The sequence below is a fragment of the Nomascus leucogenys genome, chromosome 10, assembly GCF_006542625.1.
Source record: "Nomascus leucogenys isolate Asia chromosome 10, Asia_NLE_v1, whole genome shotgun sequence".
Lineage (NCBI taxonomy): Eukaryota > Metazoa > Chordata > Mammalia > Primates > Hylobatidae > Nomascus > Nomascus leucogenys.
In genome coordinates this window covers 39,238,173-39,264,527 of record NC_044390.1, presented here as the reverse complement: position 1 = coordinate 39,264,527, position 26,355 = coordinate 39,238,173, and positions in this window count along the sequence as shown.

The window sequence follows — 26,355 nt, the reverse complement described above, 5'->3', positions numbered from 1 at the left end:
AACTTAGTGCTGTTCACCAAATAATTCTGGCTCTCCCCCTTGCTGGGCACATGGTGACGTCACTCTTCCCTTCCCTTTTTGAAGTTAGGTGTGACTTGTTACGACCAATGACACAGGAGCAGAAATCACATATATCACTTGCAGGCAGAGGCTTTAAGAGTCAGTGCACAACCCACCACATATCCCATCACCACTGCTGCGGTAATTGCAGAAACACGTGTTAAATGATGCCTCATCACTGTTCAACCCTGGTCATTACCATGACCAGAGGCTCCTGCCGACCTGCAGTGGACATGTAGTGTGAGCAAGACAAATGTTTGCTTTTTTAGCCACTCACATTTGAGGATTATCAGTTACCCACAACATAGTCAGATCTTTTCTGAGAAGACGGGTTAGCTAAGTACTCTGCAGAAAAGCCAAGCAGCGTTAAGGATATAAAGGAATGGCGTGAGAGGAAGTGGTTCCTATATAGGGTGGTTAGGGAGGTCCTCTCTGATAAATTAATATTTGGGCAGAGATCTGAAAGAAATCAGAGTGCCGGCCATGAGGACTTCTGGGTGAAGAACATCTCAGGCACATAAATAGGCAAGGACAAATGTCCTGAGACAGGAGCGTGCTTGGAATGTGTGATGAGACCAGTGTGGCCAAAGCACAATGTACATGGAGGAGAGTGGTAGGAAATGAATGTGGAAAGGTTGGTGGGCATAACAGAGGAGAGCTTTATGGTCTGCATGTGGTATATGTTAAGATCAAGTGTGACGCGAAGTCAGAGGCGTGTGAGATGACAGTAGATGAACAGCATTTGAGCTGGTCATCTTTGACGCTTATCACTACCCTATAATTTATGTCTAACTCATCATCAAATCCTAATGATCTCTTGGATCTCTTCCCTCTGCCCTGCCATTGTCAGCCCCGCAGCCACCACTTTGGTTCCAGCCTCATTAGCCTTTACCTGAACCATTGCAGTAGCTCTCTAACTGACCAAGTCCTTTCATTCTTATAGCCCTCAAATGAGTCTCATCTATTACAGCCACTGCCTCCAGGAATGAATCCTTTAACAACTCAAAACTGATCAAGTTACACAGCCCTGGTTATAACACATCCATGGGTCCATACTCCCTAATGAAAAACAAAACAAACCCAGATATTTAGCACGAATGCAAGACTCTCTTCCTATGAAAACCTACAAGTCCCCCTCTCCAGTCTTGACCTCACCATCACTCTGTCTTCTTCATCTCCAGAATTCTGTCACTCCTTCAGCTTCCTACACATCACTTTGTTTCATACCTTTGTGTCTTTGCACTCATTCCCTTGGCCTCTCCAGATCCTTGTCTGCCAGCATCACTCAAAATCCCGTTTCATCATGGCCTCCTTTGCAAAACTTCCTGTGGCACTGATCCAGTGAGGTTCTGCTGTCCTTTACCTTAGCATTTTAAAGACTACATCCATGGCTGCACGTATGACCGAGTATATATTACCTGTTTATGTGGCTGCTCCTCTTCCAGTGTGTATGTTCTTTGAGAATGGAAACGTGTGATTCACTTCTGTTATCAGGGGCAGGGCCTGTACAGTTCTTCCTCCACCATGGGGTGATTGTGATGTCTCCTTCAAAAGCACCCTCTGAGTTTCCAGACCTTGCCTCCAAACCTGTTGTCTCCCAAACCTGTTGCCCATACTTTGCTTCTAACTTTTGGTTTTACTCTCTGTTAAATGCTTGGACTTAATATTTTCAACCCTTCCATATTTCCACCCTCAGGCTTTGCACTGGACACCCAAAACATACCACCTGGGGCCTGCTTGGATCAATCCTGGTACCTGGACCACTTCCAGAGCCAAGGTCCTATTCGCAGTCCAGTAGCTGGGCATTGCACGCTGCTGTGTACAACAGCTGCTTCACACAGGACTGCAGAACTGAACTGCCCTCATGTTGCTTCACCTTCTGTCTTCTTCACTGTGCACTGGCTTAGGAAAATAGCAGAGCTTTCTCCAATTGTCCCCCAAGCTGACTCAACATAAAGCAAAGTTTCAAAAGTTTGAAAGGTGAGTGGCAGCAGCTTCCTATAGCAGTTTGGGTGGTCCCACCAGGGCCCATCAAACTTATCTTACCTACCTTTCCTTATCTCCACCCACCCTGGTGCCTTTCTACCTTGAGTTGCTGGAAATGCCTTCAGAGCCCCCACATAGCAATAGAGTTTGTAGAATTTGTCCAAGCCTGTTTGAAATAGGGGTATGGAAACCACAAGAATGAAGTTGTGGGGTTTTTTTTAAATACTTGGCAATTCTTCCCAAATATGCATTCTGATATGGGTGAGGAGACAGAATGAGATCCTTGTCAGACTCTGTTATGTCAGCATGAATCTCCTCCTAGGGCCATTTTGCCTCAAAGAGTATGTTTTGAATCTTTTTGTCCTGGAAAAACCCACAGGAGCTGTGAGTAAGGATGGTGGCATGTGGGGGCCCAGGTGTGGGCTGGAACAGTTCTTGCTGCCAGCTCCAGAGTTCCTGGGAAAGCAGTATGATAGTGGTAGGAAGCATTTCTAGGCAGTACTGCTTTCAGGGAATAAAGGTGAAAGTGAAGGGAAAATTAAGCTCACAAATGAAAATGAAAGATAAAGTAGCCTTTGTTTTCTCTGGCCTGATTAAGCTTATTACTCTTTCGTTGATGAAAAGAGGATCCAACCTGAGGATTTTAAGCTTGTGCTGTCCATGGTGGCTTCATATCTAGAAGGTATTTTTAATAAAAGCAGTGCTCAGATCACTGGCTAGAAGAAAGAGCACCCAAGCACATCAGAGATGTCATGGTTAGTCCCAGATCTCACAAAGGGAACCAAAGGATTGACCAACCCCATGCAGGTCAGGTCTCTTATGTTTGAAGCCTTCATAGTGGCCTAAAAACAACTGCGTGAAGCCTCCAAATGGTAGACAACTGGATGCTTGATATCTCCTCTATTTTCTTATTGTGGTATAGATTAATGGCTTATGATATTGCATCACAGTGGTTTATTAAAATCAGAACTAACTTCCCTTTAATTTTAGTTATGAGTGAGGTTTATTCAGAGACCATTGCGAATGGGTAGGAATCAACTAGAAAAGTGTAAAACCTGTTTTCAGATAGAGCCCCCTTGCTCCCAATGTTGGAAATAAGGTCCTAATCCCAAAGTTAGGTAATTTTCAGGTCACCCCAGTGAGCACTGGAGAGACAAGAGAAGCCAGGGAGAGAGTTTCTCTGAGAATCAGTCAGAAGTCTAGGCCTGTGTCTCTCAACCTTGATTGTATAGTAAGATCACCTGGGAGGTTTTTTTTTTGTTTTTTTTTTGTTTTTTTTTGTTTTTGTGTGTGTGTGTGTGTGTGTGTTTAATTCCCAGAGAAGGCAGACAAGCTCAAGAGGTCTTCAGGTGGAAAACTAGAGCCATTACCTGAGTAGCTGTAATGCAGCTGCTGCCTCAACTTTGCAGTAAAAGGGAGATATTAAATATATTGGATCAGATATTTCACCCCCTGCAAAGAAGTCTTCATGCTGCCTACGAAGTCTTCTCTTGCTTAAAGGTGCTTCCCCACTCCCCAGAATACAAAGTCCAGTGCATAGCATCTCTGAGAATTAGGCCTCTTTCTCCTGTTCCCAGCTTCCCAAGAATTCCACCATTCCAGTTTTTTTCTAGGTATCTAACCTTATCTACATAGCTATGTATCTGAGTGATGGCTGACTCCATCCCTATATCAAGGTAAGTGTCTAAGCCAGATGTCGGCAAACTATGGCCCTTGGGCCAAATCCAGTCTGCCACTTGTTTTTGAAAATAAAGTTTTATTGGAACACAGTCATGCTCTTTCATGTACACATTGCCTATGGCAGTTTTTGCAATACATCAGCAGAGTTGAGTAGTTGTAACATATGATATAGTCTACAAAACATAAAATATTTATTGTTTGGCTTTTTACAGAAAGTGCTTGTGAATCCTGGTCTAAGTCTTTTTGCTCAGAAACAGATTTAGAAGTGACAACATGAGCTATTTCAGGCCAACCAAGTATGATGAGGTGTCTGCTACAGTTTCCTAAAAAGACAGAAAAGGAAGAGAGACCCCTGTCCATCCTCTGACCATTGCTATGTCTGGATATGAGAGTCAACCCCTTGAAGACTCCTTGAAGAGGAGGTGTGGAAAGAACTTATGTCCTTGATGACACTGTTGAGTCTCTCAATCACCCAACTTTGCAGAATTCCCCAGACTAGACTTCTTAATATCTGACATACTAACTACCTGTATTGCTTAAATCAGTTTCTGATGGGGTGCTATATTATTTGCATGTTAAATATCCTGAGTCAAATGTAAATGACTAAACTTGTCTCCAAGAGAAATATTAAGCTAAAAAATACTAATACACGGCCGGCCGCAGTGGCTCACGCCTGTAATCCCAGCACTTTGGGAGGCCGAGGCGGGCAGATCACGAGGTCAGGAGATCAGACCATCCTGGCTAACACGGTGAAACCCCGTCTCTACTAAAAATACAAAAAAAAATTAGCCGGGCGAGGTGGCAGGCGCCTGTAGTCCCAGCTACGCGGGAGGCTGAGGCAGGAGAATGGCGTGAACCCCGGGGGGCGGAGCCTGCAGTGAGCAGAGATTGTGCCACTGCACTCCAGCCTGGGTGAAAGAGCGAGACTCCGTCTCAAAAAAAAAAAAAATACTAATACACATTTAAAAATTTCGTAGATAGATTATTGTCAATAATCTATCTACAAAACAAGGAACAGATTCACAGAGTATACCAAGCCCTCAAAGAACAGAAAACTTATTTTACACAACAGTTACAGAAACTATAAAACGGAGATGCTCTCCATATCCTTTATATGAAGCTAGAAAAACTTTGATATTAAAAGTGCATAAGTGCAGTATAGTGTAAGAAAAAATGTATAATAGACATAGATATGAACATAGGTACACAAACTTTTCATAACACCTAATATCTGTTACTTTTTAACTGAAGAAAGTAAGGAAGCAAAAGAGAAGGAGAAGAAGAGAGAAAAAGAGAGAGAAAGATAAAAAGAGAAAGAAGAAAGGAAAAAAAGCAAGCAAGAAAAAAATGTTTAATAAATTTGCTATAAAAAGACATTTCTTAATCTGATATAACCTGTCAACAACCTAAAGCAGATGTCATACTAAATATGAAAATCAAAAGCGTTACCTTTAAAGTCAGGAACATGATAAAGAAACTCTTACTGCTTCTATTCAGGACAAAAATACAGAAACAGAAAAAAATAAGAGTGATAAGAACTGAAAAAGTGAAACAATATGTTCAATATTAGCTGGTGATATTGTCGTCTACATAAAAAATCGAAGATATTCCACAATTGGGTTAATCAAAGTAATGATGGCTCCTCAAAGTTCCTGGATAGAAAAGCAATATACAAAAACAATAGCTATGCTATACCTAATAAACATTCATTTAGAAAATGAAACTAAAGAAAAGCTCTCATTCACAATGACAGCAAAAAAAGGAACATATAAATTTTTAAAAAGATGTACAACATTGTAATGAAAATATAAATATGTATTAAAATAAACAAATAAATGAAAAATTATAGAATGCTAATAGTTAGAAAGACTCAATGCCATAAACTGATAATTTTTCCCAAATTAACCTATAAATCTAATTAAAGTTCAACAGGATTTTTGCCAAACTTGACAAGCTAATCCTAAAATTCATATAGAAGAATGAAAGATCAAGAGTCATCAAGAAAACTTTGAAAAATAAAAAAATGAAGGGAGATACCTTGCCCTCTCAAATATCAGGATTTGTTATAGAGTTTTAGTGTTTAAAACAATGTGATACTATCTTGAGGATAAACAGATGGACTCATGCAACAGAAACAAACATTCACATTTAGAGAATGTGGTATATGTAGTTCTGGTGTCAGGGGCCCTTGAAAGAGGCAAAACAAATAGTGGGAAAAGAATGAGCTATCTGATAAATGAGGCTGAGAACACTGGCTATACTTATGGTTTAAAAAAAATCCTACGAAACCTTTATATGAAAAAGAATTCCAGGTTAATTAAGGCCCTAAGTATGAAATGCAAATTTTTCATATTATGAGATAACAATATTGAGGATATAAACAGAGGAAAATCTTTATGATCTTGAAGTAGGGAAGAATTTCCTAAATAAAACATAAAATTTACCTTATTAAAGTAATTAAAAATTTTTAGATGGCAAAGACTGTCTGAACAAAATTTAAAGGCACACTACTGGAAGAAGATGTAGAAGAAATCCCCAAGAAAATATTACTATACAAGGTATACGTTTTAAAAATCTATAAATAAATATGAAAAAGCAATCAGAAAAATGGGTAAATGACATGAACAGGCAATTTACAACAAAAGGAAGGTGAATGGCCAATAACCACATGGAAAAGCTTTCAACTTCCCTAGTGATTAGGAAAATACAAATTAGACAAAAATGAGATAACACTTTATACCAAGCAATTTGGCAAAAACTAAGAAGTCTCACAACATTTGTGTTAATGAGGAAGTGAAACAACAGAAAGCAGTGTTCACTGATAGTGGCAGTGTACATTTGTACAACCATTTGGGAAATAATTTCTGCTAAAAGTGAAAATGCTTGTACTCAACACTTCCCTTGGTGAATGCTAGAGGTGTTTGCACACATGTATAAGAATATTCACTGTAGCATTTTGTAATAGTAGTAGAACAATTGGGAGAAAAAAATTTTACGTTGATTAGTAAAAATATAAAGTAGGCCAGGTGCGGTGGCTCATGCCTGTAATCCCAACACTTTGGGAGGCCAAGGAGGGTGGATCACCTGAGGTCAGGAGTTTGAAACCAGCCTGGCCAACATGGCGAAACCCGGTGTTTACTAAAAATATAAAAATTAGCCAGACATGGTGGCATGCGCCTGTAATCCCAGCTACCCAGGAGGCTGAGGCAGGAAAATCACTGGAAACTGGGAGGCAGATGCTGCAGCGAGCCAAGATCCCACCACTGAACTCCAGCCTGGGCAACAAAGCAAGACTCCATCTCAAAAAATATATATACATATGTATATATAATGTAATTTATAAAATGAACCACATCACCATATGCAATATAGATAAATCCCATAAACACAATATTGAGTTTTTAAAGAAACTGAAAAAGATATACATAATAGATTTAATAGAGAAAATTTTTATTATATAAAATAACATGTTATTTGTGGGTATATATATGTGTAGTAAAAATATAGAAACATGGTTAGAGTACTTTTGGATGAGGGAGGAAAGAAGATTGGAAGGGAGTACCTCCAAATCTGTAACATTTTATTCCTAAAGCAATAAATCTGAGGCAAATATGGTGACAGTGACCTGGCTACCTAGACTCTGAACAGTGGCGGCATGACTGAAAACAAAATCTTGACACACCCCACGCATAGCAGCTGGCACCTGAGCCCTAGGTAGATATCCTACAGGCTCAGCTTGCCACCTCCAGCCAAGCCAGATTCTCCTGTCTCCAGCCTGTCAGCCATACTCAGAGACATGCCTTTCCTAATATGGGACAGAAACAGTCCCCACTTGTGATGGTTAATTTTACGTGTCAAATTGACTGGGTTGCAAGATGCTCAGATATTTGATCAAACATTGTTTTGGGTGTCTCTGTGAGGTGCTTTTGGATGAGATTCACATTTAAAGCGGTGGACTTTGAGAAAAGCAGGTTGACCTTTATAAAGTGTGTGGGCCTCATCTTATCAATCAAATGCTTGGATAGAACAAAAAGGCTGACCCTCCCCCAAGTAGAAGTCTTTTTAACAGCCTTTGAACAGGGCCATCACCTTTTTCTTGCCTTTGCACTTGAGCTGAAACACCAGTTCTTTCTGAGTTTCACCCTGATGCCCTTTGAACTGAAATGACATCATTGGCTCTGCTGGGTCTCCAGCTTGCTAACTGGTTCTGCAGATTTGGGGACTTGCCAGCCTTCATAATCACATGAGCCAATTTCTTATACTAAATCTCTTTTCATATATATACCCTATTGGCTCTGTTCTCTGGAGAACTCTCATTAATACATCAATTTTTTTTGGTATTAAAAGATCTACCCCATTTCTCTTCCTCCGAAACTCATCCCCCAAAGCTTAGACTCATTGCTGGATTGGGCTTCCCGTTGGGTAGCAAAACTTTTCCTCTCCACACTCTTTATTCTCTTAGTCTGTATTTTTTCTTTAATAATGGTAAGTTGTTATATTTAACATGTATTTAATATATATTTATATTTAATATATATTTAATAACTATTTAACAGTCGATCTTTATTTTTTGGAGATTCCACATTTGCAAATTTGCCTACTTGCTAAGATTTGTGTGTAGCCTCCAAATCAGTACAAGCAGCACTTTCACGGTTCTTTGTGGACAAGCATTGAGTGGTGAAGAATTTGAATCACCTGATGCACACTTTCCCAGCTGAAGTGAAACGAGGCTCTACCTTCTTTTTATCTATCATACTCTAAACAAGTGTTCTTTTTGTGGTCTATCCAGTGCCATTTTTTTTTTTTTTTTGCATTTTTGTGCTTTTTCTTCGTGATTTTACTGTTTAAAATAGCCCCCAAATGTTTTGCTGAAGTACTAGTGTCTAGTGTTCCTAAGTGAAGAAAGCTGTGCTTTCCCTTTTGGAGAAAATAAGTGTACATTTAAGCTTCATTCAGTCAAGTTATAGTGCTGTTGCTGTGAGTTCAATGTTAATGAATTAACCATATATATGAAATACTGTGTTTTAAACAGAAACACACACGAAGCAAAGTTAGGTGTCGATTGGTTGATGAAAATGTGACTGATCTGAGGCTCACAGGAACCTAACCCTGTGTTTCTCCTAAGAGCAGTGGTGCAGTATTCAGTAACTCAGTGTTCACAGTGACTTTGCAGGACATTGCTACTGCGAATAATGAAAATCAACCACCAGGTGCAGTGGCTCACACCTATAATCCCAGCATGTTGGGAGGCCAAGGCGGGAGGATTGCTTGATCCCAGGAGTTTGAGACCAGCCTGGAAAACATACAGAGACCTCGTCTCTACAAAAATAATAAAAGATATTAGCTAGGTGTGATGGTACATGCCTGTGGTCCCAGCTACTTGGGAGGCTGAAGTAGAAGGATAGCCTGAGCCCAAGTCAAGACTAAAATGAGCCATCATGCCACTACACTCCGGCCTGGGTGACAGAGTGAGACTATGTCTGAAAAAATAAAGAAAGAAAGAATGGAAGAGAGAGAGAGAGAGAGAGGGGGAGAGAGAGAGGAAAGGAAAAGAAAAAAGAAAACAGAAAACAGAAAAGAAAAAAGAAGGAAAGAAAGTCAACCGTATGTTTAAAAATCTAAGTTGTGGGTGGATATCTGAATGTATTTTTTAAAATGTTTATAAAAAACACAAGACTTCTTTTGTATGTGTAAAATGTATCATAATTTTAAACCATTTTAAAAAATAAAAGGGCGTTCATTGATGCCAAAGGTTAGTGTATGACAGAGAGACTGAGGGGGCAGAGTGAGGGGGCAGGCAGACAAGCAGGTGTCTGATCGTGAAGGGGCAGTAGGCAAAAGGAATACATTTGAATTTTATTCAGAACCGAAATAATTAACTCATACTGGCAAAAGATTTTGTTAGATTACTCATTCCCTTCTCTCTCCCCTCTTCATCCTGCTTTCTATAACTTTCTCACCCAACTATCAAAGGACCCAAATATCTGGTGCATCCCTATTCAAGGATGTACATTCTCATTTTCACAATAAGTCTGACTCCATTTCTGATGTTTGACTTCCGTCAGCTTTTAAGCCTCACCCCTCCCTCTTTCCCCTGTCCCACAAGTCAGTAGGCTGATAAGAAATTCTGGATGTTCTCTCCTTTGGCACTGGTGAGAGATTCAAACCACATAAGTCCTTTGCCTGCACAGGAACCCTCAGCCCAGACCCACCACCTAAACACTGTAAAAGCACCAAACCCATCTTCTTTCCTTGTCTTTTAGGCCATTTTCAGATTCCACGGGTGTTCCTTTTCTGCTCCTTCCAGAAATGCCTCAATCATATAAGTATCAAAACTTTTCATGTCCTCTCGGTGTATGTGTGGCATCATCAATCTCTGCATCCAAGCCAAATAACGAGTGGGGGTTCCATTGTATTTTTGCAGAAGGACATTTTCAATACAGAAAAACTATTCCAGGATTAAGAACGACCTGACATGATCTAAGGTCTTGGGGGAAATAAATATTGAGAGATTAATAAAACTAAGCATACATTTTTTAAAAATCAAAGCAAAATAACGTATTTGGTGACTGATCTGCAAAAAAGACTCATTTGTCCAGGTGTGGTGGTTCACGCCTGTAATCCCAGCACTTTGGGAGGCTGAGGCCAGCAGATCACTTGAGGTCAGAAGTTCAAAACCAGCTTGACCAACATGGTGAAACCCCATTTCCATTAAACATACAAAAATTAGCCGGGTGTGGGGGTACATGCCTGTAATCCCAGCTACTGGGGAGGCTGAGGCATGAAAATCGCTTGAACCTGGGAGGCAGAGGTTGTAGTGAGCCAAAATCACACGACTGCACTCCAGCCTGGGCAACAGAGTGAGGCTCTGTCTAAATAAATAAAGAAGACTCATTTGGTTTTGAGTCTTGTTGTAAATGCAATGTACTTTAACCTGACCACCATCTTATTCTTATGATACAATGAGAGATAAATAGGAGTATTTGTAGATTTATCTAAACTGTTTATTACACGGCTGGTGCTATTATTTTTCCTATTCATTGTATAGTCCCATCACTGTGGATGAAAAGATAAACATGAGTCCCCGAAGAGCTCTCTTACTTTTGTTGCACCTCTTCAGACCACCATGCTCCATAGCTATGTCTCATCTGGAACACAGAGGAATGTAGAATCCTCCCAACTAATGGCAGAGCCATAAATTGCTATATCTGCCATATGACCCTGTCCCTTGCTATTGCATAAAACGTGGTCAGCTAAAGGCCTGCCACTCTGCACTTGAGCTAGGAAATTCTTCCCCATCTTTACTCAAAATGGAAAGTGCAGCCATAACAAAGTACCTGTAATTAGAATAAGCCATCAGCTAAATGTATTATTACAATTTATTGGCAGGATAACAATAGCTGCTATCTTCTGTACACCAACCATAACCAAAATCATTTCTTCTGTTTTCCTGAGGCAGCTTTCCCCTTCCTGGGCTATAACAAGGTATTTCCCCTTCCTGGGCTATAATAGCAAAATAAATGCCAAGAAACATAATTTAATGAGGAAAAAAGACAATACCAAATATTTAGTGTTTACAAAATATTATCCCTTTTGTACTTGCCAAAGTTCGAAGGGCCAGAATTTGAACTGAGATACATCTGACTCCAAAGCTTGTCATCTTTATGCCTATGGACTTTACTAGGCAACACTAATCACTGAACAGTCATTACCCACATTCTTTTTTGCTAAAAATAGAATCCTGATTTTGTTCAGCTGTCAGGTGGCCAGGTGCTTCACAGAAATTTGTTCTCTTCCCAGCCCAGAAGTGACCTTTGATGAGGTCAAATCAAATTTGATAGTTCCATCCCTTTTCTAGCTATTGATTGAGCAGTGGACATGTGACCCAACCCTGTCAAATAAGACATGTAGAAAGTTTGCTGAGAGACTTCTTGGGACATTTTTCTTTCCTTAAAATATAATGATACGAGTCCATTGATTTTTCTTATATTTTTATTTTATTGATTTATTTGTATTTATTTTTGCTTTTTTGTTGCTCTGGACATGTTTGTAGGGATGTGATGCACAGAACGTTGGTAGTCATCTTGCGACACTGGGGGAAATTACACTAAGAGAACACAACAATATCCTGAGAATACCAGAACGGAAAAATATAAAGAACCTAGATCCCTAACAAAATTGCTGAAAAGTTTAACTAAACCTTGTACCTCCACTGTTTTCTTCAAATGAGATAACTTAAAACTTTTGGTTTGGGTATTTTGATTGGGTTTTCTGTTACTTGAGGTCCAAAATGACCTTGCTGACACTTGGTCTATAAAATGAGATTTATTACCTGTAGATGTTTTAAAAACCTAGAAATAAATTTTCTTGTAAATCAAGAAACAGTATTTCTGGATCCTTTATTGGATGTAGAAAACAGGAAAGAATATCGTCCTACACTTATAACCAATAAAAAAAGATAATTTACAAAATTATAACTTCTCTTGAATCTATCACAGGGCTATGGTCACAAGGCAGACACAACTAACTTAAGAAATTCAAAGAAAGACAGGTACCTTCAAGGACAGTACCTGCTTGTCTGCAGCAAACACCAGATACCATCCAAGCTGGTAAGAAAAAAATCGGCCAAAATTTTTAACAGACTGTTAAAGGTCAAATGGGATAGTATAGGGTATAGAGTTTAGAGTGACAGTATAGAACTACTGAGAGCCACAAACATAAGGGGAATTCACATCCACTTGCAGGCTCTTCTCCACAGATGCTGAGCACTCATGAGAAAAATTAAAGACCTAAAGACCGGATGAGATTCCAGAGAACACATCAGTGTGGTACAGACTTGCAGAGGAGAAGAGCGGCCACTGAGGCAAAGGCTTGAAGATATACCCATTTCTTTCTCTCCTCAGGAAAAAAAAAAAAAAAAGTCTTATCCCGCTGAGGGAAAAACAACAACAACAACAACAACAAAACTATGTCACCATCAGGGCACTGGTAGAGACCCATTGTAGCTGGGGAAAGGAATAGAAAAACCTTCTGGGGAAGGGCAGGAATATATCCTAAGTCTAGACCATTAGAGATCATTAGAGATTTCATACTGCTGGACAAATAAAAATCCTCCTTTGCGGGAGGACTGTTTCTCTTGTCACATAGAGAACATTGGGAGTACTGACAGGGCTAGAACATGTGGGGTCAGTTAGAAACAAAAAACAGGAGTGAGGCTCACAGTGACCAGTGCACAAAGCTTGGCGGTTGTTCTGCATTCCAACCAATTTCTAAATGACTCACAGATCAAAAAGGAAGTTATAAGGAGATTTGGAAAATATTCTGAACTGAATAAAAAATAAAAACATAAGACAACAAAATTTGCAAGATGTGGTCAAAGCAATGGTTTTGGGAAAATTTATAGAACTGAAATGCTTATATTAGAAGAGAAGAAATATTTCAAATCAATGATGTAAGCTTTTGCCTTAAGAAACTTGATAAAGAGAGCATTACCCAAAGGAAGAAAATCATAAAGATCAGAGCAGAAGTCAATGAAACTGATAGCAGAAAAATTATGGGAAATATTACTAATTAATATAATTAATAAACTGACAAAAAAGAAAACACAAATTACAAATATCAGAAATGGAATAAATATCACTATGTAACCTACAGCTATTTAGAGGATAATAGAAAATCAATTATGTATCCATAGATTTGACAACTTAGATGAAATGGACACATTTCTTGAGACACAAGCTTCCAAATCTCCTTCAAGAAGAAATAGATTAGTCTTATATCTTTTTAAAAAATTCATTTTTAATTTAAAACCTTCCAACAAAGAAAATTCCAGGCCCAGATGACTTCACACCTCAATCATTTTCTACATTTGCTTTGGTTTTGATTCTCCACTCTGGGCTTCATAATTATTAGATTTTTATTTTTTTCAAAACAGGGTCTCACTCCATCACCCAGGCTGGAGTGCAATGGTATGACTATGGCTAACTGCAGTCTCAACCTCCTGGACTCAAGCAATCTCCCACTTCAGCCACCTGAGTAGCTGGGACTACAGCCACACAGAACCATGCCCAGCTAATTTTTAATTTTTTTGCAGAGATAAGGTTTCACTCTGTTGCCCAGGCTGGTCTTGAACTCCTAAGCTCAAACAATCCTCCTGACTCAGCTTCCCAAAGCACTGAGATTACAGGTGTAAGCCACTGCAACTGGCTAATTATTTGACCTTTGTGTGTGAATATTGTTTGTGTTATACCTACAGAATTATTTTTTAGACATTAAGTTCATAGAAATTTAGTTAAAAAATGTTATTACTACACTATCTTAGATTCATGATCATTTTTCAATTAATGACTTTATAAGCACCATTAAAGCTATCCCAACAACTCCATGAAAAGGGGAGGCAAATGGAATCATGGGGAACAGAAGTTAAACAACTTTTCCAGCCTCATGCTAAACTGATCAGTTCAAAGGAGTTCAACTATAAGTCAAGGGCCTTGAGTCTTGTCTGCTGCACTCCTGTGACTGGACTAACTGGGTCTGGCTACTGTGCAAGGTCAAAAATACACAACCAAAAACTGTCAAGCTAAGGGAGAAATCAAGAGTTGGAGTAAGATTACCACACCAGAGCTAGACACACAAAAATGAAGATCTGAGACAAAGCAGACACAGTCAGCAGGAAGCAAGGACGACTGAGAGCTTTGCAAGTCTGAATTAGGCTTTCAAGCCATAGTAGGACAAACCAGAGGTCAAAGGGGAGGCCCAGAGGAAATTCAACCCTTCAGGCTTTCTGCTGAAATAGGATGGGGTCAGGGAGGCCAATTGGCAGCTTAGAGGAGAGCCTGAGGCTGAATATCTGGTTCTACCTGGGGTGTGTGTCTTATACCCTTTCTGATCTGGTTCACAGATTAACTATTGCATGCTCAATTCACTCACCCTGCTCCCCCACAAGGTCCAGAACTGATACGTAAACTTAGCCAAACAGTGGATTTTGTGAAATAAAAAAAAGCCAAGACAGTTGATTGAATGAATGTCAGCAATTCGTTAGATGTTTTGGTGTCCTTTGGACAGAGCTTATTCATAATCACTCTTGCTTAATGTTTTAAAGTATAATCTTACATTTAAAAGAAAATGTGGAGTAGCAACAGAAAGAACAAGTTTTGAAGTCAAAATGACTTGAATAAAAATCACTGCTGTTTTTGGGCACGAGACTTTAGATAATTAGAAATCTCTAAATTACAACATCCCCATATATAACATGGGATCAACAATGTCTACCTCTTGTGAGAAATAAATGAAATATTTGCAAAGTACCTAATACATAGAAGGCACTTGATAAAAAGTAATAATAATGATTATTTTATATGTCTTGTTTAAACTGAATCTTGGACATTCCACAAATAATCCATCTAGTTTATTCAACAAATATTTATTGAGCACCTACTATGTGCAACAAATACTCTTATAGGTACATGGGATTCAACAAGAAACCCCAGTCTCTGTCCTCCTGGAACTGGCTTTCTATTGAGGGTTTGTATACTATATGCCAACACAGCAAAAGATGCTTCTTCCACTGAGCCCAGAATATAATTCTTCACCTCACTTCACTCCACTGGTAACAACTAAGGTTACCAAATTACACCTATTGGAAAGATATTCTGTAGATTTCCCTGATACCTTCTGCCTCATCATAATAATATCCTGCTAAAGAAAAGGTCCAGTTCTGCAGAATGGACAACATCTATTCAGAATAGCAACATAAACTTTGCAGACTCCCTCATACATCAGTACCGGTATTGGTATTTCAAAGTAATCGTACGCTACAGGGGCCAAAGACTTGAATGCCAACTGGGGGGCCATGGGTAAATGAGTCAAGAAGCCCAGTGTCATGGTTAAAGAGTGAGGAAAATTATAAAAATTAAACTGTCTCTATAAAATGCGCAGCCACAGCTACTTTCAGTTGATATTGCCAGAGAAAATGCTAGTGTGGTCAGATCTGACTTTTTAAGAGAAGCTGAAATCTGAATTTTTACATAAAATTAAGTGATTTTCCAAATAAAATCTCTCAATAGTACTTATTCAGCCCAGGAGACATAAATTTACAAGCCCAACAGAGGTTTAGAGGACTACGTTTTTAAAAATCAGTAGTGTAAACAGTCTTTAATTCTTTTTCACTTGCTACATGGAAAGACATTCTCAGAATTGCAAAATGCCAAATGGCAATGGTTTATAATTTTGTTCATTTGTTTGTTTTTATCTGAAACCACAGTTGTTATCCAACATCTAAGAATGTAGAGCTCAATGGGTCAATCCCATAATTTGTGGAGAAGCTGCAATAAGGCTGGAATAATGATGGATTAGAAGGAATGGGTTGCCCTCACCCTAATGTCTCGTGGCCTACCATTACCCTGGGATTAAGACATGCAGAGACTTGTTTGTAGTCACAGATTTTGTATCCTCTCTTGACATGGCTGCAACAAGAATGCACATCTGTGAAGTGTTTGCCAGCATGTCAAGAGTAACAGGACTCTTGAAGCCATTTCAAATGTCATGTCAATCCTTGTGCATAACGTCTTTAAGAAGATTGTTGCTTTAGAGATCTTAATATTAAAAAAAGAAATCTGAAACACAATACTTTTAGCCACTTAAAAGAGGAGTTCATTTTCACTAAGCAAAGTTGAACTTTTTAAACTTTTTACCAAACAAGCCTCTTTTTGGTGGTGAGCAAATAAATTAGCATGTGGGTCCTAAGTGCTCTTAAAATCGTTTTGCTATAGATCTGTCCACTGTTTATAATTCTTGAATAAAGCTAAAAGTAAAGAAAGCCTTTCTCTGAAGGTTTATGAGCATTTTTCCATGAAGCAGAAGTCAAACAGAAGATCAAAGTGATCTAACAAAATGCTCCAAACTTGGGTTGGGGTGGGCTGAAGGGCAGTGAAAAGAAATCAGCCCCTCCAGATAGTTTGAGAGATATGTCTTTTTACTTAAAATGAAACAAAACGGAAAGCATGAGAGTTTGAGTGTATCAAACTAATGAGAGTTTGAGCGACTCAAGCTAAGGTTTCTGAACAACATCATTAAAGTATCCGCCTTTGATATTTTACCCATAGTATCAAAAACATCTTAAAGGAAGTTAGTCAACTGTTGTACCAAGTAGCAAATATGAACAAAATCAGGTGAATTTCTTATCCCTCTGTTCCTAACAGCCATTCATTTCTAGGTTTCTCTGAGTTTCTGCCAAGGGTGGACTTTTCCAAGCTCACAAAGGATTAATGTACAGTCTTGAACTATCTTGAAGAGTCTAATGTATTCCGTATATTTTGAATACTACATAATTGGCATTTAGCTTTTCATACAATACCAGTTTAAATGCCTACTAACCATTTACTTTACATAGAAAAATAAAACAAAGGAAATAAAATAAATTTATTGCTGAAAAGGCATGAATCTATTCATCCATGATTAAACCCTCAATAAATCTGCTTCTAATCACCCATTGGTATTTAAAGATCTAGTAACTACTCCATTAAATTTAATTCTCTCTGTTTAATGACAGTTATTCTCAATATAATGACAGTTATTTGAAACATATACCCACAGATTATTAACGACATTTTAATAAGAGTTTTAAACCATGGAATGTGAGTATGAATCTATCAAATGTCAATAAATCAATTCCTATTTAATGCAGAATGCCTGAATTGTTAAGCCAAAATATATCCCAACTTAGAATATTTTAAAAACATTTTAATGAAAAAAAGATTTGCCAGGGGGAGAATATGCATTTGTGAACTGCTAGTATTATTGCAGAATAAAATTAAGGATATATAACTTTATAATATATTTATTTTATATAAAAATATGCATTTGGAGGAGCACATTAAATTTTCTTGATTGGGCTGGGCACGGTGGCTCATGTCTATATTCTCAGGACTTTGGGAGGCTGACTCAGGCAGATCATGAGGTCAAGAGATCAAGATCATCCTGGCCAATGTGGTGAAACCCCTTCTCTACTAAAAATACAAAAATTAGCTAGGCACGGTGGCAAGTGCCTGTAATCTCAGCTACTTGGGAGGCTGAGGCAGGAGTATCGCTTGAACTAGGGAGTTGGAGGTTGCAGTGAGCCAAGATTGTGCCACTGCACTCCAGCCTGGTGACAGAGCAGGACTCTGCCCCCACCCCCCCCCACACACACAAAATTCTTGATTGGGAGTTGATTTTATCCAGAAAACAATTTTAACCTTATAAGTCAAGTGGTTTTACTTTTTCTGTTGCCAATTAAATATGTGCTAAAATATTACATACTATTTTATTTCTGAGATTCACAGTCAGGTTTTTTACAAAACATTCCTTTATATTGAACATAAGAAAAATTGTTTTCAAGTTATGGTGCTCACCAATTCACCATCTCTTAAACAAAACAAAGTCCTTAATCCAAATAATTCTGTTCCAGGCTGCTGGCACAGTTTGCTACCTATCAGATACACTCTGGCTGCCATATCTTTCTGGTCAGCATAAATGGTCCATGCCATTCTTGCTTGAACTTTCCCTTCCATGTATCCTCTTCTACATCACTGGCGCAATTACTGGACCAGGAATGTAGACTGCAAGTCAGTGTGATGTAAGAATCCTAACCTATAAAGTACATCAGTAGACACTTTGTAGCATGTGCCGTTTATTAGGGTTTCCATTAAAAGCATTACATTTCCATACTTTACAACCATAAAAGAGTAAATAATTTCAAAGGATTCCTTGATAGGAGACTTCTGTTTTAAATGGAACTTGGAAATATCTGGGAAATCACTGGAATAAATGTGCTTAATAGACCCAATGCTGTGAAGTTCTTTTTAACTGTTTTCTTAAGCACATAAAAAGATATAACATTTCCTCCAACATTTTTTGAAATACATTTTGGTTTGGGGTTTTTCTCTGTAACATTTGCTGTATAAATATTTCTTACAATGCTTTCATTGTTCTTTCTTTCTTTCCTTCATTCTTTCCTTCTTTCTCTTAGTGCTGAGGCTGACTTCTTAACACCAATAGATTCTGACCCCTTTCATTGCTTTAATCTGCAAGATAAATTAGAGCTTAAAATCAGAAAGTACCACTACATGCCACTGAAGAAAACCTGCCGCACTACATGATAAGTTGGAAAACATATACTAAATGTCCCTGTTGAGATATTTCCTTTTTTAGAGGAAATTCCATCCATGGGACTAGGCAAATATTTCATCAATCTGGGCTGTATGAGAAGCCAATACAACATTCTTTTCATGGAAAAGATTAGATCAGGCCAGTTTCAGAATGAAATAATTTTTAAAGATATTCCTAATACCAAACATTTGAGGAAAATTTAAGTAGTCCATCATATATTCTCACATTATAATCCAATTGGAATTGTCCAGATCAGCTGCCTTTATGATCCTCATTCTCCAGGAAATTACATCAATTTATCTTTGATTTTGTCTGTGTAGGCACGACATTAGGTAGCACACTTTCTTTTTCCAGGACTGCATTTCTAAGCATCAGCCAAAGTACCTCAACAACACTAGCTGTCAAAGGCAAGATGATGAGTAGATAATATACCTAACGTGAAACTGTTTGATTGTCTAATGGCACCAATTAGAGGTCTCAGGATGGTGGAGATTAATTTTTTAAACCAAAATGTTAAGCCCTCAATAACAACCCCTGGAACCAAGAAGAAGAGTAAGCATGGAATGTTATCAGGTGGGTTTTCCCGACTTCATGAAGAAGGCACGAGTAATTGATAACAGCAACTACCAGACTTGCATGCCAGGCTCTGTGCCAAATTGTTGGCGCATATCATATCATTTAATTCTTACAAACCCTCCTGATCTTTGTTTTACAGATGAGGAAATTGAGACTCAGAGAGGTTGAGTAACTTTCCCAAGGTCACAGAGTTAGTAGTGTACCTAGGATTTTAACCCAAGTCTGGCTGAGTCCAAAACGTAAGTCCTTAACTGTCATGCCCAATATCCCTCTAGCTTCAGAGTCAGGCAGGGCTAGAGGACAGAGCCCAGAGCCAAACCTAAAAGGAAGGTTGACTTTTAAGGGGTGAAAATGCAGTCAAGTCAAGAAGAAAGTTATCCAACATCTGTTCATAGGGCCAAGGCCTCCTCCTGGCAGAGTAGATCTGGTTGGCAGGGAAGGAAAATTGGAGTTGCATGAGCAGCATCTTGGATCTGGGAAAAAGACGTAAAGTCTGAGTACTATCCAGTGGGAGAGGGGGAAAAGCTATATGCCTCCCTCTGGTACTGACACAGGCTTAAGCATCTGCGTGGTGGAAAGCTGGTGGATTCATCTAGCTCAGATGGCAAGTAAAAAGGAATGAAGGCAAAGAATAACAATCCAAAGCATGTCTCAAGGTGATCACTGCATGCGGACACTATTTGGGAGAGGCTGAGAAAGGGAGCAAAAGACGAATCCAGGAGAATTAATCACTTGCCTGCCAAGGAGATGCAGTTCAGAAACCAAAGGGAAAAGTAGGGCTCGCTCCCACAAAGCACTCAATCTCCCGAAAGAAAAAGCATAAATAGAGTCATATTTGCCAATGAAGGTTTCTAAATGTTTAAACTAGCTGGTAACACCGCACAGATGGAGAAACTAGTGCTTGCGGAAGTTAATGATTTGTACCGTAGTCACTCGGTGAATCGGAGATAGAGCAGATGTAAACCCCCAATCTCTGGACTCCCAGATCTGCACATAAACTATCAAAAATACAAACCTTTTAGCCCTGAAATCTGCCCAGCCCTTTGTCTACTGTGTGGTCCCTGTCAACCTTCAACATTGTACTACACAGAAGGGATTTCTTTCCCCTTACATGGTTTCTAAGTCTTGGTTAGCTACATGACTGGGTTTCTGTGTTTTTTCTTTTATTCTTTCATTCATTCTACAAATATTTATTGAATTTTTACTATGCACAAGGCACTGTTCTAGACGCTGGGAACACAGTGGTGAACAAGACAGAGATCTTGCTTTCTTCTAATGCTGATTCTGGGAGGGGCAGGCAGACAATGACAACAAACAAGAAACTATCAGAATAAAAGTGTTAGACAGAAAACAGAGCAGAGTGATAGGATGGAAAGTAACAGCAGGAAATAACTTAGATTGAGTGGTCAAGGATGGCCTCTTAGGGGAGGAGATTTTGAGCTGAGACCTGAATGGCACAAAAAAGCCAGCCACATGAAGATGGGAGAAAAGCAGATTTTTCAATCAAAATACACACGTATAGATTTCCCAGTTACGCACTCTATAACCTGTTTTTCCAGCTATTCAAGATAACTTATTAGATTGCCAGTGAATGAAAGTGTCATCCTATGAGGAATAAAGCAACATATTTCATTCTAAATTTTAAAGTTTCATTAGCAAGCTTTGATATTTTGACTATTAATTTTTATTAATCTGAAATTCCCTACTCATTTCACAACAGATTAAGACACAGCAGTCTTATCAGAGGTTAGCACACAAAGGAATTAAGAGGCTCACTGAAGAACTCAAGGGCATGACAAATGTTTCATCCCGATTATGCTCAAATTCATCTGCACAATAGACACTACACATTCTGTGGTCCACCACCGTCACTACCTTGCCCCATTTTATTCTAACCGGTGTCCCAGCTCTCCAGCAAACAAGGTGATCCTTTCAAAAAGAAACTGCAATCATGCCTCTCCACCGCTGACCTCACTCTAAATTACAACATTCTGCAATTGTGGATTGTTACGGGCTGAATTACATCCCCCCAAAATTCAAACATTGAGGCCTGTATTAGTCTATTCTCACGCTGCTAATAAAGACATACCTGAGACTGGGTAATTTATAAAGTTAAGAGGTTTAATTGACTCACAGTTCCACGTGGCTGGGGAGGCCTCACAATCATGGCGGAAGGCGAGTGAGGAGTAAAGTTACAGCTTAGGCGGCGGCGGGTAAGAGAGCTTGTATACGGGAACTGCCACTTACAAAATCATCAGATCTCGTGAGACTTATTCACTACCACAAGAACAGGACGGGGGAAACCGCCCACATGATTCAATTATCTCCACCTGGCCCCGCCCTCGACACGTGGGGATTATTACAACTCAAGGTGAGATTTTTGGTGGGGACACAGCCAAACCATATCAAGGCCCTAAACCCTAATGTGACTATATTGGGAGATTAGGGCCTTTAAGGAGATAATTAAGGCTAAATGAGGTCAAAAGGGAGGGTTCCTATCCAATAGGACAGGTGTCTTAAAGAAGAGACACCAGAGATCTCTCTCTACATGCTCATAGAGAAAAGGTCGTGGGAAAACACAGCGAGAGGGTGGCCGCCTGAAAGTCAGAAAGAGCTGCCTCACTGGACATCAACTCTGATAGCACCTTATCTAGCACTTCTAGCCTCTAGAATTGTGGGCAAATAAATGTCTGTTGTTTAAGCTGCCCGTTCTGTGGCATTGTTATGGTCCCCTGGCAGACATATGCGTGGTTGTTGACCTTCTACTCACCTCACTTTCCTCTGACTCTCTCCTGCTTTGCTCCCCTCGCCCACTCATTCCAGACACGCCGGTGGCCCTGTTTCCTGTGCCTGAAGGATTCCTCCCAGAATATCCACGGGGATCTCCCTTTCTCCCTCTTCAGGGCTTTGCTCAAATATCCCTTCCCAGCGAGACCTCCTCTGACCACCTGTATTTAAAATCATGAAACCTCCCCTCCTCCACAGCTCATTCCATTTCCCTCCCCTATTACTCTTCACGGTACTTATCCCCTGTCAATAAATAATAGCCACGTAATTTATTTATTTGGGTGCATTGTTTGCCTCCTCCCACTATGATATAAGATCCATGAGGGCAGGGAGTGTTGCGTTCCTGTATCCTGTCAGATGAGGACAGAATAGAGGAGTGTGCAAGTGTGTGTGGGAAAGAGAGAGAGACTGAGAGAGAGAGGGAAAGAGAGAGGGAAAAGATCACCAGTCAGATCATGATTTTGCCCACTGGAGGCAGTTCTTTTGAGCTCTTTGACCCAAATTTACTAGATATGGACTTATAAATGCTAATAAAATAACAAAAAATACTATAAATAGTTCACAGTGCAATGAGGAGGTACTACTGCCCAACACCTGGCAGAGGGCCTGTTACAAAGGAGAGGTTCAGTGATTATTTTTTGAACTGAATGGTTATTGTCACCATGACCAGCATCTCCATAATCTAGTGACCTGCCCCCATTATTATCATCTGATTATGAGAAAGGGTTTCATCATTTGGAAATGTCACAGGTCATTGGGAGCAGGTTCTTATGTGCTGACAGTGACCAGCATAGTGCCTGACTTGTAGTAGACTCCCGGTAAATATTTGTGGAATTAATTGAATTTTTTTTTTTACATTTATCGGTTTAACATAAAAGAAATCGCAAAGAATCAGATGAAAAGATGCGTAGGGCAAGGCATGTGGAAAGGGACACAGAGCTCCCATGCCTTGTCTTGGTGTGCCCCGTTCCAAGAACCTCCACAGGTTCAGTTATCCAGAAGTGCATTCGATCTCCGTCCTTTGCAGTTTTTACAGTGTCTTTATTACATAGGCATGATTGATTAAATCATTGGCTATTGGTGATCAACTTGGCCTTTAGTCCCTCTCTCCTTCCCAGAGGTTGAAGGGTGGGGCTGAAGTCCCAACCTTCTAATCCTGCCTTGGTCTTTCCTGTGACCAGCCCTCATCCTGAAGCCATCTAAAGGTTGCCAGTCACCAGTCATCTCATTAGCATTCAAAAACACACTTACTACTTTGGAGATTCCAAGGACTTTAGAAGCTGAATGCCAGGAAACAAGGACCCAATATATATCCCATAAAATAACAGTTCCCTCCCTATCCTCCAACACAGATCCCTTACATTAAAAAAATGTACAACTCAAATGGAACTGGCAAATTATTGGAATCCCATTTAATCTTTAATAATTAGTCCAGTCCACTCTTATGTCATGTGAATATGTCTTTCAGGGCAAGGCCACTCAGGTTTGCAGGCTTCCCATTCAATCTTGTCAGGGTCCAAGAGGAAGAGTAGTCTCAGCAAACATAGAGCTTTACCCTTTCTGGCATCTGGCATAATTGAGCTGAAAGACAATGTCATCTCTTGCTCTGAGCCTCTTTGAAAGTGTTGATATAGTATTGGATTTCTCTTATTACATATCCATTTATTCATTTCTTTTTTTTTCTTTTTTTATATGACCTTATTTGAAGATATTATTCATTTCTTTAACCTCATCTACTATTTCTCCTTCTCTTCATTTATACCTAAACTTTTCCGCCTTTGCTAACATAGCAGAAAATCTGGCAGGACAAAAATACGTAGACACTCCTCCTTTAGATGTTAATTTTGAAGTAACTTTTCAATACCGCCCATTATCCTAATATTCCTTTCAATAAATAAGCTTTCCTTATTCTGCTTGGTCCTGAGCATAATGTTCAAATTGGTTCAAATAAAAAGAGCCACCATATTTTTATCCTTGGGAATAAGCAAACAGAATTTCTTACATGGTAGAAAGGAAAAACGTCACTACAAAACGTGATTACAGCATTTTACAATATCCATCGCACAAGCTGTATAAAACACACAAAGTACATCTACTAAAACTTTGTTCTAAAACAATTTTTTAAGTGAGCTAGTTTTTAATGCAGTCGAGATTACTGAGTTAAAAAAAAGATTGAGAAGGATTGAGAAGGAGCTTTGCATAAACAAAAACTCTATCTGCAAATAATTATTCCTTAATTAATCCTAAGAGTTGGAGTAGCTTTCCTTTGTTTATTAGCTTTTTTTTTTTAATGTAAGTGATTTTCTTAGAGTAGAAAGTTTAGTATCAGAATTGGCTGTGTTATACATGGTAGTCACTTTTCAGATATTTTCCTATCTGTTGGATTAGGGGCTCTTACTTTCTCCACATCCACCCTCAAGACTCCCCCTATCTCCACCTAGCCTCTGAATATCTCCACCAAAGAGCAAATCAGTTGACTGAAGGTAAGTAAAAATTACATGGGGTTGGTAGTTAAAACTATTGACCAGGCCGGGCACGGTGGCTCATGCCTGTAATCCCAGCATTTTGGGAGGCTGAGGCGGGCAGATCACCTGAGGTCAAGAGTTTGAGACCAGCCTGGCCAATATGGTGAAACCCCGTATCTACTAAAAATACAAAAGATAATTAACTGGGCATGGTGGCCGGTGCCTGTAGTCCCAGCTACGCAGGAGGCTGAAGCAGGAGAATCACTTGAACCTGGGAGGTGGAGGTTGCAGTGAGCCGAGATCACGCCACCGCACTCCAGCCTGGGCAACAGAGCGAGACTCCATCTAACAACAATAATAATAAAGCTATTGACCAAAATTTTTATGCTCTGAGATTTCTCTGTGAATTTGCATGAACCTGGGAGCCTAGCCCATTAAACTGGCTAACTGAATTATATGACTATCTACATCTTTTCAGAGGGTAGAGTGATTTCTTCCTCAATCTAATGAAACTTAATATTACTATATCCTTAACCCATAAGTGGGTATGTTGAGTATAACTTTTTAAAATTTTTTTTACTTTGAGAGATTGCATGTTTAGGTTTTAATGTGTTTCTTGTTTTGTTTATTGTTTAGGCAAAATCAAAAAACTAACCTTATCGATCTGGCATTTGTTTAAATTTTTATTTGCACAGCAAACATTATTCAGTGCTGTGTTAGTATTAAAATATGAGAAACACTAGGACAAAAATACGTAGACACTCCTCCTTTATATGTTAATTTTAAGCAGCAGAAAAAGCCAAATTCTGCATTCAGTATGCAGAGAAATAAGGAAAAGAAGTAACAGAAGGAGGTTAGTGTGGGCTGAGACCACTTGAGGGCATTTGAGCACCTTTGCATTCCGTGCTAGTAAAGTGACAGAAGTTAGAAAGTTGGCCTATCTTTGAAGATCAACATATATATATATATATATATATATATATATATAGAGAGAGAGAGAGAGAGAGAGAGAGAGAGATACGAATGAGAGAGAGAGAGAGAGAGAGAGATACGAATAGAGGAGATACATTTTATATCTGCCCCAGAACTCATTTTGGATTTTTTTCAACATCCTTCTGACAACATCCTTCCGAAAGAGATCAAAGTTGAAACGATTAGTAAATAATAAAATTAAGTCAATAGGTTATTAAATACCACATCCAAGTTATCAAAAATTGAAGTACAGAGTTAAAAAAGAAAAAGTATACTGCATACCATGAGATTATATGAATCTCCAGGTGCCCATTTCTGCAAAAAGCTCATCAAATATTCATAAATCTAACTAACTTCTCAGTAGGACATCTCCTAAACAAAGTGTAGGTGAACACAGAAAGCTGAAATACATAAAAACAGAATTTGGGTGTCTACTTTGACTGTCTGGAATTTATTAGGAAGCAGAAATGCCACCAAAATGGAAATTGCACACAAGGAAAAAATCCCACTGTGCTTTTATCCAGCTAGGTTGGAAATGATGTAATAAATGCACCATAATTTATGTACATAAATGTGTGGGTAACTCGTCCAGGGAGTGGCAAGTGCAGAATTTCAGTGGAAAAAAATAGTGTACATCAAAGAAATTTGACCAGCGGCCAACAACCATTAATCTCTTCATGAA